Source organism: Dendropsophus ebraccatus, chromosome 6 (genome assembly GCF_027789765.1).
Source record: "Dendropsophus ebraccatus isolate aDenEbr1 chromosome 6, aDenEbr1.pat, whole genome shotgun sequence".
Lineage (NCBI taxonomy): Eukaryota > Metazoa > Chordata > Amphibia > Anura > Hylidae > Dendropsophus > Dendropsophus ebraccatus.
In genome coordinates, this window is record NC_091459.1 from 40,876,865 (window position 1) to 40,891,249 (window position 14,385).

Below are 14,385 nucleotides of genomic sequence, written 5' to 3' on the forward strand. Positions count from 1 at the left end.
CTAAGAGGTTTGATCTATAAACAAATGTTTACATGCATTCTGCTCTTCCAGGCTTTACGTGATGGAATTTTTAAGCAATTACAATTATAGTAATTAGAATGCATTTTTTGGTTTGTCAAAAATAATGGACGCTGACTAAAAGTTTTTTTTTTTTTTTTTTTTAAAGGAAAGGAAAACAACAACAAAAGAACAACATTTTGAGTTCTGAAAATGCTCCATGATTACTATGGTAGAGGTAAAGCGAGATAAAGGTTAATGTTTTTCGTTATTATTATTTTATGTTTCTACATCCAACACAAGTAAAAAAAACCAACATAATAATCAGCAAAGAACATATTAACATTACAGTAGGTGCGCAACACAATAGCAAGTAAGCATTTAGACTCTATAGCAAGTATGATCTATTGGGTAACTTGTGAAAAGGGGTCTTTAGAACTAGATTCACATAGAAAAAAAGCTAGAAAAGGGGTGAAAAAAATTCTTCCTGCTCCTCCGCTGCGAATCAAGGTACTGTAAAGTTCAATGGGGCTACATACCCGCAATGGAATTTTCATTCCGCTGCGAGTATGTAGCCACCCCTTTAACCCCTCGCCGCCCGCAGCCCACAGCATACATTACCTGCTCTTTGCCGCGGCTCTGTGTGAGGCTCCCAGCTGTGCACTGATTGGCTGATGGGGACAGACAGGAGCCTCAAAAGCAACCGTGGCACAGAGCAGGTAATGTATGCTGCAGGCTGCGAGCGGCAAAGGGTTAAAGGGGCCAGAAACTTGCAGCAGAATAAATCCACTCTAAGAGAAAGATATATTAATCTTTGTAGGACTAGTTTTCTCTCTTCACAAATACAGACTTAGGCCACGTTCACACAACCAATATTTTCAGTAAGCAACAACCTTTATTTAATAACAGCGGCCGATCACTTTAATTACAATGGAATCCTGGCCAGAGTGTATACACACTGTATACAGTACGGCCGGGATTCCATGCAGCCGCACAAAAAAATCACATGTCAATTTTGTGCGGCCGCTATTCATTGAATAGCACCAGAATTTATGGGTCCACCAGAAGATACTGCTGTGCCCACAGGATAGGGGATACGTGTCTGATTGCATTGTGTCTGACTTCTGGGACAAACTAAGAACTGGGGTACATGGCCTATTCATTGGCTATGGCAGCTACCAGATCTGCGGCCTTAGATGTAGCCCTGATAATCAGTATCTCTGACAGTCTTCACTCTGCATTTGCCAAGCCCTAACACGGCATTGTCTTCTTTATAATGGGGGCAGTCAGATGCCTGTGTAATACCATGGGATGCCTCCCTGGTCAAGGGCATGGATACATTGACATGCACTCTGTATGTGCATTTATGGTTAATTAACCTGCTTATTGATTGTTCCGCATCAATCAATGAGCAGTCACCTACAATCATAAAGATATTATAAGAAAGAAAATGGAGACTCTCTTCTTGACATTTTGTGGGTAACTAAATGACTCATTTGTTCTTCTCCTTGTGCTAACATTATCCACATATTTTATTATTAGCACTGAAAGCGTTCTGATGTTTGCAGAGGTAGAAGAAGTGGTTCATTTATTTTAATACAGAGTACACTTGGGGAATGATCGTTTCACTTCCAAAGAATAGAATAGATGTTCAAAGTGAGAAATAAGTTTTTGACCAAGTAGAGAATTTCTCATGCTTGCATAATATGTTGCAAACCGTGAATTGATTTGTTTCTGTGCATGCTTATTTGAGCATGTGGGTAGAGCAAAGTGTTTGTGGTTAGCAGGTGGTCATAGTTCGTGAGTGATTGCAGATAAATATGTCCTGTCAATACGGAATGCAATGTAATACTGAGCCAATGCCTAAAGTAAAAGCAATGGTCAAGTATTATTTATAAAACTACAGGTTTAGAAGTTTAAGGGTACAAACACACATAACATATCCGCAGCGGATTTCTCGCAGTTAATTTGCAGCGAAATCCACTGGGGATACTTGCCCATTCACTTCAATGGGCTGACATACTCGTAGCGGGATTGTCATCCTGCTGAGATTATGTCAAACTCAGTGCCATTAACCCCCTGTGGCCTGGAAACATACTATAGCGGGTCCCGGCACAGGCTTGCTTCGGGGGCTCCTGATGTGTCCCAGCGGTTAGGCAATCAGTGTGCTGCCCCGCCGCATCGCACTGATTGGCTGACCGGCAGGAAGCCCCGAAACAAGCCGGAGCGGGGATCCAGTACAGTATCTTCCTGAGCCGTGGGGGTTAGTGGCGCTGAGTTTGACGTACTCGCAGCGGGATGACAATCTAGCTGCGAGTATGTCAGCCTATGAAAGTGAATGAGCAAGTATCCGCAGTGGATTTCGCTGCGAACTTGCAGCGAGAAATCCATTGCGGATGCGCTTTGTGTGTTTATACCCTAAGAAATGATTTCCTCATATGTAAAGAAGATTGAAGCAGCTGTGGGATTACAATACAAATACTTTGACCGCTCCCAGCATGATATTTATGCAGTGTCCCAGAGCAGGTGGGGCCCCCGCTGTGTTCTTGCCCACCTGTAGTAAGGTACCTTTGTGTAGGACCCTCTGGTTGAAGGGAATCTGCGCTCTGCCAGTGTTTCCAATCAGAGCCGGCCTTAGGGTAGATGGCGCCCTGTGCAGAATATTCTTCTGGCGCCCCCCCCCCCCCCCCGGCTGATTGTAGCCCATCCCAAGCCTATCTCTTGGAGACACACTGTATATACTGCTTACACAGATAGATATACACATACAGACACACAGGGGGGGATTTATCAAACATGCTGTCAAGTGAAACTGGCTCAGTCGCCCCTAGCAACCAATCAGATTCCACCTTTCATTCCTCACAGACTCTTTGGTTGCTAGGGGCAACTGAGCCAGTTTCACTTTACACCATGTTTGATAAATCTCCCCCAAAGCCCTTCTCCCCCGTACATGTGACTGCAGCCTGGCCCCATCCCCCGCCCCCCACAGCGTCTCCGGCTCACAGATGCCCATAACCCCACCCCCTCTCCCCACGGAGACACCAGCAGTGTGATCCTCCGCTCTACCTCCTCATGGGCAGAGACATCCTCTACTGATCCTTCTGTGTGACTGTGAGTATTTATGTCTATCTTTGTGTGTATGTCTGTGTGTTAGTGGAGTTTATGTGTGCTCTGTGTGTGTTAGGCCTCTGTGTGGTAGGACAACAACTCCAAGCATGCTCTGTGTGGTAGGACAACAACTCCCAGCATGCTCTGTGTGGTAGGACAACAACTTCCAGCATGCTGTTTGGTAGGACAACAACTCCCAGCATGCTCCTGTGTGTCTGTGTGTGGTAGGACAACAACTCCCAGCATGCTCTTGTGTGGCTGTGTGTGGTAGGACAACAGCTCCCAGCATGCTCCTGTGTGGCTGTGTGTGGTAGGACAACAACTCCCAGCATGCTCCTGTGTGGCTGTGTGTGGTAGGACAACAACTCCCAGCATGCTCCTGTGTGGCTGTGTGTGGAATGCAACAAATCCCAGAATGCTCCTGTGTTTGGGCAACTACAACTTCCAGCATGCTCCTGTGTGGCTGTGTGTGGAATACAACTCCCAGCATGCTCCTGTGTGTGGGCAACTACAACTCCCAGCATGCTCCTGTGTGGCTGTGTGTGGAATACAACAACTCCCAGCATGCTCCTGTGTGTGGGCAACTACAACTCCCAGCATGCTCCTGTGTGGCTGTGTGTGGAATACAACAACTCCCAGCATGCTCCTGTGTGGCTGTGTGTGGAATACAACAACTCCCAGCATGCTCCTGTGTGGCTGTGTGTGGACAACAACTCCCAGCATGCTCCTGTGTGGCTGTGTGTGGACAACAACAACTCCCAGCATGCTCCTGTGTGGCTGTGTGTGGACAACAACTCCCAGTATGCTCCTGTGTGGCTGTGTGTGGACAACAACAACTCCCAGCATGCTCCTGTGTGGCTGTGTGTGGACAACAACTCCCAGCATGCTCCTGTGCGGCTGTGTGTGGATAACAACAACAACTCCCAGCATGCTCCTGTGTGGTGTGTATGTGTATATGTGACTGTATGTGTGTCTGTGTTTGCAGGATATATATACTGTGTGTCTGTATGTGTCTGTGTAAACAGTATATACACTGTGGGAGAGATTTATCAAATATGGTGTAAAGTGAAAGTGAAACTGGTTCAGTTGCCCCTAGCAACCAATCAGATTCCACTTTTCATTTTTCAAAGAGTCTGTGAGGAATGAAAGGTGGAATCTGATTGGTTGCTAGGGGCAACTGAGACAATTTTACTTTGCACCATGTTTGATAAATCTCCCCAATTGTTCACAAACGGTTAACTGGCCAGCTGCCTAACTGTATTTTTATCTGTTTCTGCCAACCAATCCCTGAGCAGGATTCCTCACACCACCTAACCAATCACTGGCCAGCGTTAAGGCCTTCCAGTTGTTTCTGCCCAATCAGGGAGTCGTTTATTTCCAGAGAGAGATCTAGTGAGCTGCTGTGAGGATTTCGGTGAGGGAGCTGCTGCTATGGCTCCTCTGTACAAGACCCCAAACCAAGGATTTATTTATTATTTATTTTAAAGCAATTCCATCTTGGCTATATTTGGCTAAAAGCACATAGAGGAGACTGATGTGAACAGAGACTAAAGGGAACAGCTCTACCTATGTCTGCTCTCTATTCATCCCGATAAACCAGGATAGGATCTCAAGTCAGTGGCTAGGTAAGCGGATAAACCCAAAAGACTTCACTGCGATTGCTAGGTTTCCTTAGGGGTCTTCCCCCGACGGCTAGCTTCACCCACAAAGCTGGGGCCTACATTCCTGTTTTATGTCACTCTATACCTATAGACAGTGAAAGGTGGAAGTTCATTCCCATGGGTGTAGGTACTTTTTCTCTAAGCCCACAGCTGAGTACCTTAGGCCAAGCCAAAGCCAAGTACAGTATCCTTTATTTATTGTACCTCTATTGAAAAAAGAGAACTGTAAACTTTGTATTGTATTACAATAACGTTTTTTAAATTTCAAAAGCGGCCTCCTTTTCTCTATTTGTGATGTTGTGTGAACATAGCCATAAGCAGCATAAAAACCGCTATGGACAAACTGAATAAGTGTTTGGCGCTAGTCCTGCAATTACTGTAATATACCTTTCTGTTTGTTGTTGGTGAAGGAACAAAGAAGAAGCAGTGCGAGGTGGATACTAAGAAAGGGGCAGGCCGGTACTGTATACAGTTTATATATACATTTTATTTTCCATTAAATCCATATGCTGACATTGTAAAACTGATAGAAATTTGAACTTAATTATAAAATAAAACTTTATTGTGGTCATATGCAATATTTTAGGAAGCAGGTGGCCATCCAATGTTACTTAGTATATTGCATTACATTGTAGAAAAAAGCAATATATTAAATGAATCATACCATGCTGGATGAGGGGGGATAATAGCTTTTTTATTGATACTGTCTCCATGTAACCAGTCTTATATTGTGCACAAGAAAAGACTGTTTTGCATTTCACCTATATTGAATATTTTCTGTATGTAAAGAATAAAATTCTAGACGTTGCTGAATATCTAATGGTTGAAGAAAAGGAATCCCAAGTAGCAGGTCTGACATGTTATCTGCAAGTGAGAGGAGGGGTACAAAGCAGAGGCTCTATCAAGCATATACCCCTCAGGGGGTATTGTTCTGGGAATTGGTGGTATAAATATAGAGGCACAAGGAATGTGCAGAATACATTAGCAGTTGATTGGATTAGAGGAAAGCCAATGACAAGTGTCTAGTTTAGAAATAAGACTTACTATAGAAGGAAACACAATGGTAAATAAAGAATATATACATCATCCGTGTACACAGGGTTATGGTGCAATATTTATTTGGAATGAATTAAAACACATGAACTAAAATATATTTGCCATTTATTGTCCTATTTGTGTGGTTTTAGGTATTTTAGATTGAAAACACTAATATAAAAAAATGGAAAACTTTATTATCCATGATTTAAATGATTTGAATAACCAATAGAGAAGTATTGTAGCTTTTAAACCAGCACAATACTGTGGGACGGGTAAGCTGTAAGATGTCTTCTGTAACCTGGCCCATCACTGGCATGGCCTTAATCATGTGATCTCCCAGCCAAGAGGCGGGGGAACACCACATCTCCCTTCCCCTATACTGCTCAATGGTGTATCAATACAAAGAGACAGTATGCAGCTTGGTGGCTCAGTGGTTAGCAATGTAGGCTTGCTGGGGTCCTGGGTTTGAATCCCCTAAGGACAAAGAATGTGTAAGCTCTCTCTGTATTTGTGTGGGTTTCCTCCCAAAACTCATCAGTGGGCTTTTACAGGTATAACTGTATTCATTTAATTTTTTTTGTACCATATGGAGTACAGTAATTCTAGCATGGGGTGTTTTTTTATTTTTCTTTTACAGCATTAACAGTGCACGATAAATATCATAATATTTTTTCTAGTTTAACCCTTTGAGGACCAATCCCAAAATGACCCAGTGGACCGCGCAAATTTTGATCTTAGTGTTTACGTTTTGTTCCTCCTCCCCTTCTAAGAGCTCTAGCACTCTCAGTTTTCTATCTACAAGCCATGTAAGTGCTTGTTTTTTACAGGAATAGTTGTACTTTGTAATGGCGTCATTCGTTTTACCATAACATGTATGATGGAATTCCAAATATATTATTTATGAAGATATAAATAGGTGAAATCGTAAGAAAGAATGCAATATGGTAACGTTTGGGGGGTTCCTGTGTCTACGTAATGCACTATATGGTAACAGCGACATGACACTATTATTCTATAGGTCAGTCCGAACACAACCATATGCAGGTTACACAGATTCTCTAATGTTATATATATTTTTTTTTATGAAATCCTTTTTTTTGGCAATTAAATATTAATAAAATGGGCCTATTGTGACGCTTATAACGGTTTTATTTTTTCACCTATGGGGCTGTATGGGGTGTCATTTTTTCCGCCATGATCTCTAGTTTTTATTAATACCATATTTGTGAAGATCGGACGTTTTGATCACTTTTTATTGATTTTTTTTTAATCTATAATGTAACATAAAATCGGTAATCTGCGCACTTTTTCCCCTCTTTTCGTGTACGCCGTTTACCGGTCGCAATGACGCTTGTTATATTTTAATAGATCGGACAATTACGCACGCTATGGTATATTATATGTTTATCTATTTATTCATTTTTATATGTTTTATTTATATAATGGGAAAGGGGGGTGATTTAGACTTTTATTGGGGGAGGGGTTTTGGGGTAGTGTGTTAGTGTTTTGAACTTTTTTACACATTTGAAGTCCCTTTGGGGGACTTGTACATACATTACTTTGATTTCTACACTGATGAATGCTATGCCATAGGCATAGCATTGATCAGTGTTATCGGCGCTCTGCTCATTGAGCCTGCCTGTGCAGGCTCAGTGTAGCAGATCGCCGATCGGACCGCACGGAGGCAGGTGAGAGACCTCCGGCAGTCCGTTTCAACGATCGGGACCCCCGCAGTCACACTGCGGGGGTCCTGATCGGTAAGTGACAGGGGACTCCCCCTGTCACTTACACTTAAACGCTGCGGTCGCGCCGCGATCGCGGCGTTTAAGGGGTTGGTGACACGCGGCAGCGCGATCGCTGCAGCGTGTCATTACCGGTGAGGTCCCGGCTGCTCACTGCAGCCGGCCCCCACCTCCTATGAAGCGCGCTCCGCTCCGGAGCGCGCTTCATCGCGGGAATAACACCCATGACGTAAGGTTACGTCATGGGTCGTCTGGGGACAGACTTCCATGACGTAACCCTACGTCCAGGGTCGTCTAGGGGTTAAACAGTTCCAAACATTGCAATGCCAATTATTATTTTTTTCTTATTTAGTAAATATGTAGGAGTTACCTTTAATATAATAATTTTGACATGGTGTCTTCTGACTAGGCAGTTTTATAGTACTGCAGTGAGGATTGTGGTGCAGTAGTGTTAAAGGTAACTCGTAGTCCAGAGATCGGGAGCGTTCTGCCCTCCAGCTGTTGCAAAACTACAATTCTCATCATGCCTGGACAGCCAAAGCTTCGCTTTGGCTGTCCAGGCATGATGGGAATTGTAATTTTGCAACAGCTGGAGGACCGAAGGTTCCCCATCTTTATCCTTATCCATTTGCTACACTCCAACCTAGACCTGAGGCTCAGTAAGAACCACCTATGGGAGCTCTTTCTTATGACAGGAGAGAGCTTCCCAGATGAATGTTTGTAGCCTGGATATTGACAGCTGTGTGGAAGCCAGCGGATAACTAAAGAGACTGGTACAACATAAAATGTTTCTAGTGTTGACCACTTGGCTCACAACTGACAGCCAGGGAAGCCGAATATTAACTAGAGTCCAGACGGACAGGAATTTGTTTGGGAGTGTTATGTTGAAAGGTGCACTGTTTGCTGCGCATACTGAAGAAAAGACTGTCTGTGGTTAGTTTCACATCTATCTTATCATGTCGGATGGAAAGTTATTGATGTGCCAACCATTTCAACTTGGGAGATGATGATCTCGTAAACTAGTTGACCCCTAAGCTGTCTCACAATGTATAAGACAGTCAGCATTTGCCTTTCAGGAAGTGGACTCTGCGCCATACTGTACTTTTTTTTTTAACAGTATTTCTAGCAGTGGTACAGACATAGCAGTCATACTTGTGTCACGGTGCATGAGGGCCTGTCCCTTATAGGTATGAGAAAACCTCATGAAATTAGTTTACGGAGAATTTAATGTGTGCATTTATTCATATTAAGCGGATTTGGTTTGTACATTCTCTTGACCAGGTCTAATGAGTGTCCATTACTGGTATAGGACACCATGGAAATTATGTACCACAGTAAGGACTGACTTATGTACAGCAGTAAGGACTGACTTTTGGTCCGAAAGCAGTTTGCTCTCTCATCATGGCTTTGATCCCGTCTGCATACTTGCGCTCCCGGGAATATGCGGCCAGGATATTCCAGGGAATTTAATAGGGATTCCCTGGAATATCCTGGCCGCATATTCGCGGGAGCGCAAGTATGCGGCCGGGATCAAAGGCATGACGAGAGAGCGCCGATGCCGTCGGACCAAAAGTCCGTCGGTCCGCTCATCTCTAATAAGGACTCCTATCAAAAAAGGAGACCCTGCTCCCCTACCTACTGTGTGGCTTGGTATAGACTCGGGTTCTTACAACTCCTGTAAGAGTAATGTTGCCCCACACTAGGCATAAACATGGGATAGCAATATGGGGGGAGATTTATCAAACATGGTGTAAAGTGAGACTGGCTCAGTTGCTCCTAGCAACCAATCAGATTACACTTTTCATTCCTCACAGACTCATTGCAATATGAAAGGTGGAGTCTGATTGGTTGCTAGGGGCAACTGAGCCAGTTTTACTTTACACCATGTTTGATAAATCTCCCCCATGGTGTTTTACTTTAGAGAGAAAAAATATTGCAATGGGGTCCCTGGTTCATTCAAAGGATACAAACACTCTCATGCAAATCTAGTAATTACTATGGAATTTCCATTTTCTTTGATAGCAGCAACATGGGAAATTTCACTGTCAACTACCTTGTAGCAAGTGCAATATTTTGCCTCCGTTTCCACTGAAAACAATGTTTTGCGTGAGTCGTGACTGGTAAATTGTTTAATAAATCATATAAACCTCACCAGATCTGTCAAAACAAGATTAAATATTGGGACAGATCTTGGTTTACATAGAAGCTTGTCAAATCTTCTCCATTTAAGCTAGGGCTTTTTAAGTGCTCTTAAGCTTAGCACATGATGCATATTAAGTCCCCATAGAATCCAATCTTAACACGCAACTTAAGTGGAATGTGAAAAAGAGAGGTAGGAAATAGCCTTTTCTTGTTACTTTATCATGCCTCAACTGACATGAACAATGACAAACAAGCCTCACACAGACGTCTCATTTGGTACAGTCATCAGAAGCATATTCTTTTAACTATACCACAACATGCCGCATTAAATATGCACATTAAATAGAGGCATTGGGAAGTTTCAACAGTTTTTTGTTTTAATAAAAAAAAAAGAAATGTAAACAATATATTTTTTATGTTCCCTTTTACCTCTCAAATCCTACCTAGTACTATTTAACCAGTTCCAAACCAAGTCAGTTTCCCCTGTTCGTAAGCTCATTTTATTTTTTTAGTACCTGCTGGTTCAAAAGCTAAAAATTAAAGCTTTTGAAACAGCACATACTAAATAGTACTACAATACATCTCTACTGGTTAGTCAAATAATTTAAATCATAAATAATAAAGTTTTCTGTCTTTTTATATTAGTGTTTAAATTTTTTTGTGACAACTGTTAAATACTGTTTAAGGTGACAATGGGAGGAAAATGTACAGATACCACATCCAAATTGTCTGTTATCTCACCTGGACTTGCTGTACTATTCCACACCTCAAGTCTTATTTGGCTGATTATCGGCTGTTGCGGCCCATCATCACTTGGTGTAATGGCTCCTGTAAAAGGCAACAATAGTGCATGTCGGCTGATCCTTGTCTTACAACATGTTGACAAAAAAAATAGAACAAAATTGTCAGTCTGCTGGCAGCAGGCTGCCGCTGTTGGATGAAACATTTTTTTTAAATTGCTGGACTTTCCCTTTAATTGTGACTGCAGAATAAGTCAGGGGTGCGTAACCAATGGTCTGCAGACTTAATGTGGCCTGCAGTAGCTCTAGGTGTAACCCCCATCCTGCTGAAAGACGCAACCGATTGCAGAGGTGTAGCCGGTCCTACCACAGACTGGGGGCGTTACAAGAGAGACCCACACCTCTCTTATGAAGCCTGGTTAGCTTACAACACAGGCTATTTTACCTGTAATGAATAGAATGGGTTGTCCCTTCCCACTTTAAACCTGGTCCTTCACCATCTTGTTAGCATTCTGCACTGCAGAGAAAGACAGCACACACTATATTACCGAAACATGGATACAGTGTGCAGTAGACTGTTTAACCCTTTGAGGACCAGGCCCAAAATGACCCAGTGGACCGCGCAAATTTTGATCTTAGTGCTTTCGTTTTTCCCTCCTCCCCTTCTAAGAGCTCCAGCACTTTCAGTTTTCTATCTACAAGCCATGTAAGTGCTTGTTTGTTACAGGAATAGTTGTACTGTGTAATGGCGTCATTCATTTTACCATAACATGTATGATGGAATTCCAAATATATTATTTATGAAGATATAAATAGGTGAAATCGTAAGAAAGAATGCAATATGGTAACGTTTGGGGGGTTCCTGTGTCTACGTAATGCACTATATGGTAACAGCGACATGACACTATTATTCTATAGGTCAGTCCGAACACAACCATATGCAGGTTACACAGATTCTCTAATGTTATATATATTTTTTTTTTATGAAATCCTTTTTTTTGGCAATTAAATATTAATAAAATGGGACTATTGTGACGCTTATAACGGTTTTATTTTTTCACCTATGGGGCTGTATGGGGTGTCATTTTTTCCGCCATGATCTCTAGTTTTTATTAATACCATATTTGTGAAGATCGGACGTTTTGATCACTTTTTATTGATTTTTTTTAATATATAATGTAACATAAAATCGGTAATCTGCGCACTTTTTCCCCTCTTTTCGTGTACGCGTTTACCGGTCGCAATGACGCTTGTTATATTTTAATAGATCGGACAATTACGCACGCTACGGTATATTATATGTTTATCTATTTATTCATTTTTATATGTTTTATTTATATAATGGGAAAGGGGGGTGATTTAGACTTTTATTGGGGGAGGGGTTTTGGGGTAGTGTGTTAGTGTTTTGAACTTTTTTTTTTTTACACTTTTGAAGTCCCTTTGGGGGACTTCTACATACATTACTTTGATTTATACACTGATGAATGCTATGCCATAGGCATAGCATTGATCAGTGTTATCGGCGCTCTGCTCATAGAGCCTGCCTGTGCAGGCTCAGTGTAGCAGATCGCCGATCGGACCGCATGGAGGCAGGTAAGAGACCTCCAGCAGTCCGTTTCAACGATCGGGACCCCTGCAGTCACACTGCGGGGGTCCCGATCGGTAAGTGACAGGGGACTCCCCCTGTCACTTACACTTAAACGCTGCGGTCGCGCCGCGATCGCAGCGTTTAAGGGGTTAATGACACGCGGCAGCGCGATCGCTGCAGCGTGTCATTACCGGTGAGGTCCCGGCTGCTGATTGCAGCCGGCCCCCACCTGCTATGAAGCGCGCTCCGCTCCGGAGCGCGCTTCATAGCGGGAATAACACCCATGACGTAAGGTTACGTCATCGGTCGTCTGGGGACAGACTTCCATGACGTAACCCTACGTCCAGGGTCGTCTAGGGGTTAATACAATAGATGAGGGTCACAAATTAATTGTATTGTAAATACATTGTAGTCTTACACAACACCAAACATATCCCCTCAATCCCTCCCTCAATAATTAGGTCTTCTAGCTCCGCTAAAAGGGGATGGCCACTATAGTACAATAGTTAAGTGTGTAGTATTAGTAGGCGTACTCACTGTATATACTGACAGCAGCTCCCTGTGTACCTCACAAAGCTAAAATCAGACTCCCCTCCTCCAGGCTGTGCTGCCCTGCTCTGTGGTTAGTCTGCATATAAGATGGCCGACATGGAGGAGCATGTGACCATGCCCCGCCCACCTGTGTTTACCATTGGCTTATACAGGCTCAGTGGTGGACACCGAGGGTGGGGCACGGTCACATGCTCCTCCATGTCGTCCATCTTATATACAGACTCACCACAGAGCAGGGCAGCACAGCCTGGAGGAGGGGAGTCTGGTTTTAGCTCTATGAGGTACACAGGGAGCTGCTGGCAGTATATACAGTGAGTACAGTTACTCATACTATACACTGAACTATTTTACTATGAAGTGGCCAGCCTTTTTATGCCTGTACTGTATTTCTCGTGCTAAACTTAGTGAAATCACTGAGAAAATAATGCGCTCTTCAGGAATACATTACTACTGTTGATTTATGTGAATTATACAGCTAAGCATAAATTCTACTTATTGATTTATGTGCATAGTCTGAAATCTATCTAACATAGACTAGCTCCCATGCATAATAAAGGACACACAAGTCTAAAGCAGTGTAGCAGAATATGACCCTAAATGTAAAACAATGTGTGAATAATATAAATAATTGAAATAAATGTTGTTCACCAGTTTACTTGGTTTGCATTTGTGCTATACTGTACATGTTCTCTATTTACTGGTAATGTTCCTAACATTTATGCAAAAAGAGACACATATATATATATATATATATATATATATATATATTTATATATATATATATAATCCAAAAGAGTAGATGTATAATCTATTCAATATAAAAAAGAGTGATGTATAACATAAAGTTCCTCTAGCACAGGGGTAAATAAACCTTATTGTACTCGCCTCTAGTGATGAGAAGAGAGGAGCGAGTAGTGAAATATTCGACTTTCGAGAATTCGAATTGAATAGGCACCGATATTCGACTATTCGAACGAGTGTTCGATCCTATTATAGTCTATGGGAAAAAAATTTGCGGCACTTGGAAATCAAAATTCGACCACTTGGAGGTCACCAAGTCCCTCATAAAAGCTCCCTAAACGATGCAAACACCTCCGGAATGACACTGGGACATTAGGGGGAGCATGCCTGGGTGCACCTAACACCCAAAAATCGCGGTATAATGCCACTCTCCCCAGTCGCGAAGGAAAAATATTTGCAAACGCTTTACGAACATTTATGGCAATGTTCACACATATTTCGTTCTATGGCAGGTAGTTTGCCATAGAGGTCGTTTGAGATCGTTTATCATTAATCGTTAGTCTTCAAAAAATCGCTTGGTTTAATAATACCCTTAGGGTCTTAGGTTCAAATCCCACCAAGGGAACCATCTACAAAGAGTTTGTATGTTCTCTCTGTGTTTTCTCCCAAACACAGAACATACAGATAGGTGAATTTAGATTGTGAGCCCTAATGGGGACAGGGAGCAAAGTTTACAAACTATGTAAAATACTGCGGAATCAGATGGTGCTAAACAAATAAAGAATTAAATATTAATGTTTTCATATATGATTTTTTCTATTGTTACAATTGATATCATCTTATTAATGTGTTAGTATCTTATACTTTGAATTAAAAATACATAGAGCATCCTATCATCTCTACCACAATATATTCATGATTACCCCATACTGACAATCATTTATTAAAATCTTGACCAGTTTGCTAAATAGTTTACTAAAGGAAGACAAAAAAAGGATTTATTTTAAATAGATTTTTTAATTATGCAATTCAATTATATTGAAGGCAATTTACTAGATCCTTCACCATAAGTGGAG

The 14,385-nt window shown here is 42.1% G+C and overlaps 1 long non-coding RNA gene across 1 annotated transcript; it reads left to right on the forward strand.

Annotated features, from left to right (window-relative positions):
• The first annotated feature begins 2,948 nt into the window (after positions 1–2,948).
• Positions 2,949–5,245, forward strand: LOC138794776 (uncharacterized). The gene is made up of 3 exons (XR_011363498.1): positions 2,949–3,108; positions 4,593–4,730; positions 5,177–5,245. It is a non-coding gene; the product is annotated as an uncharacterized lncRNA (long non-coding RNA).
• The last annotated feature ends 9,140 nt before the right edge of the window (positions 5,246–14,385 follow it).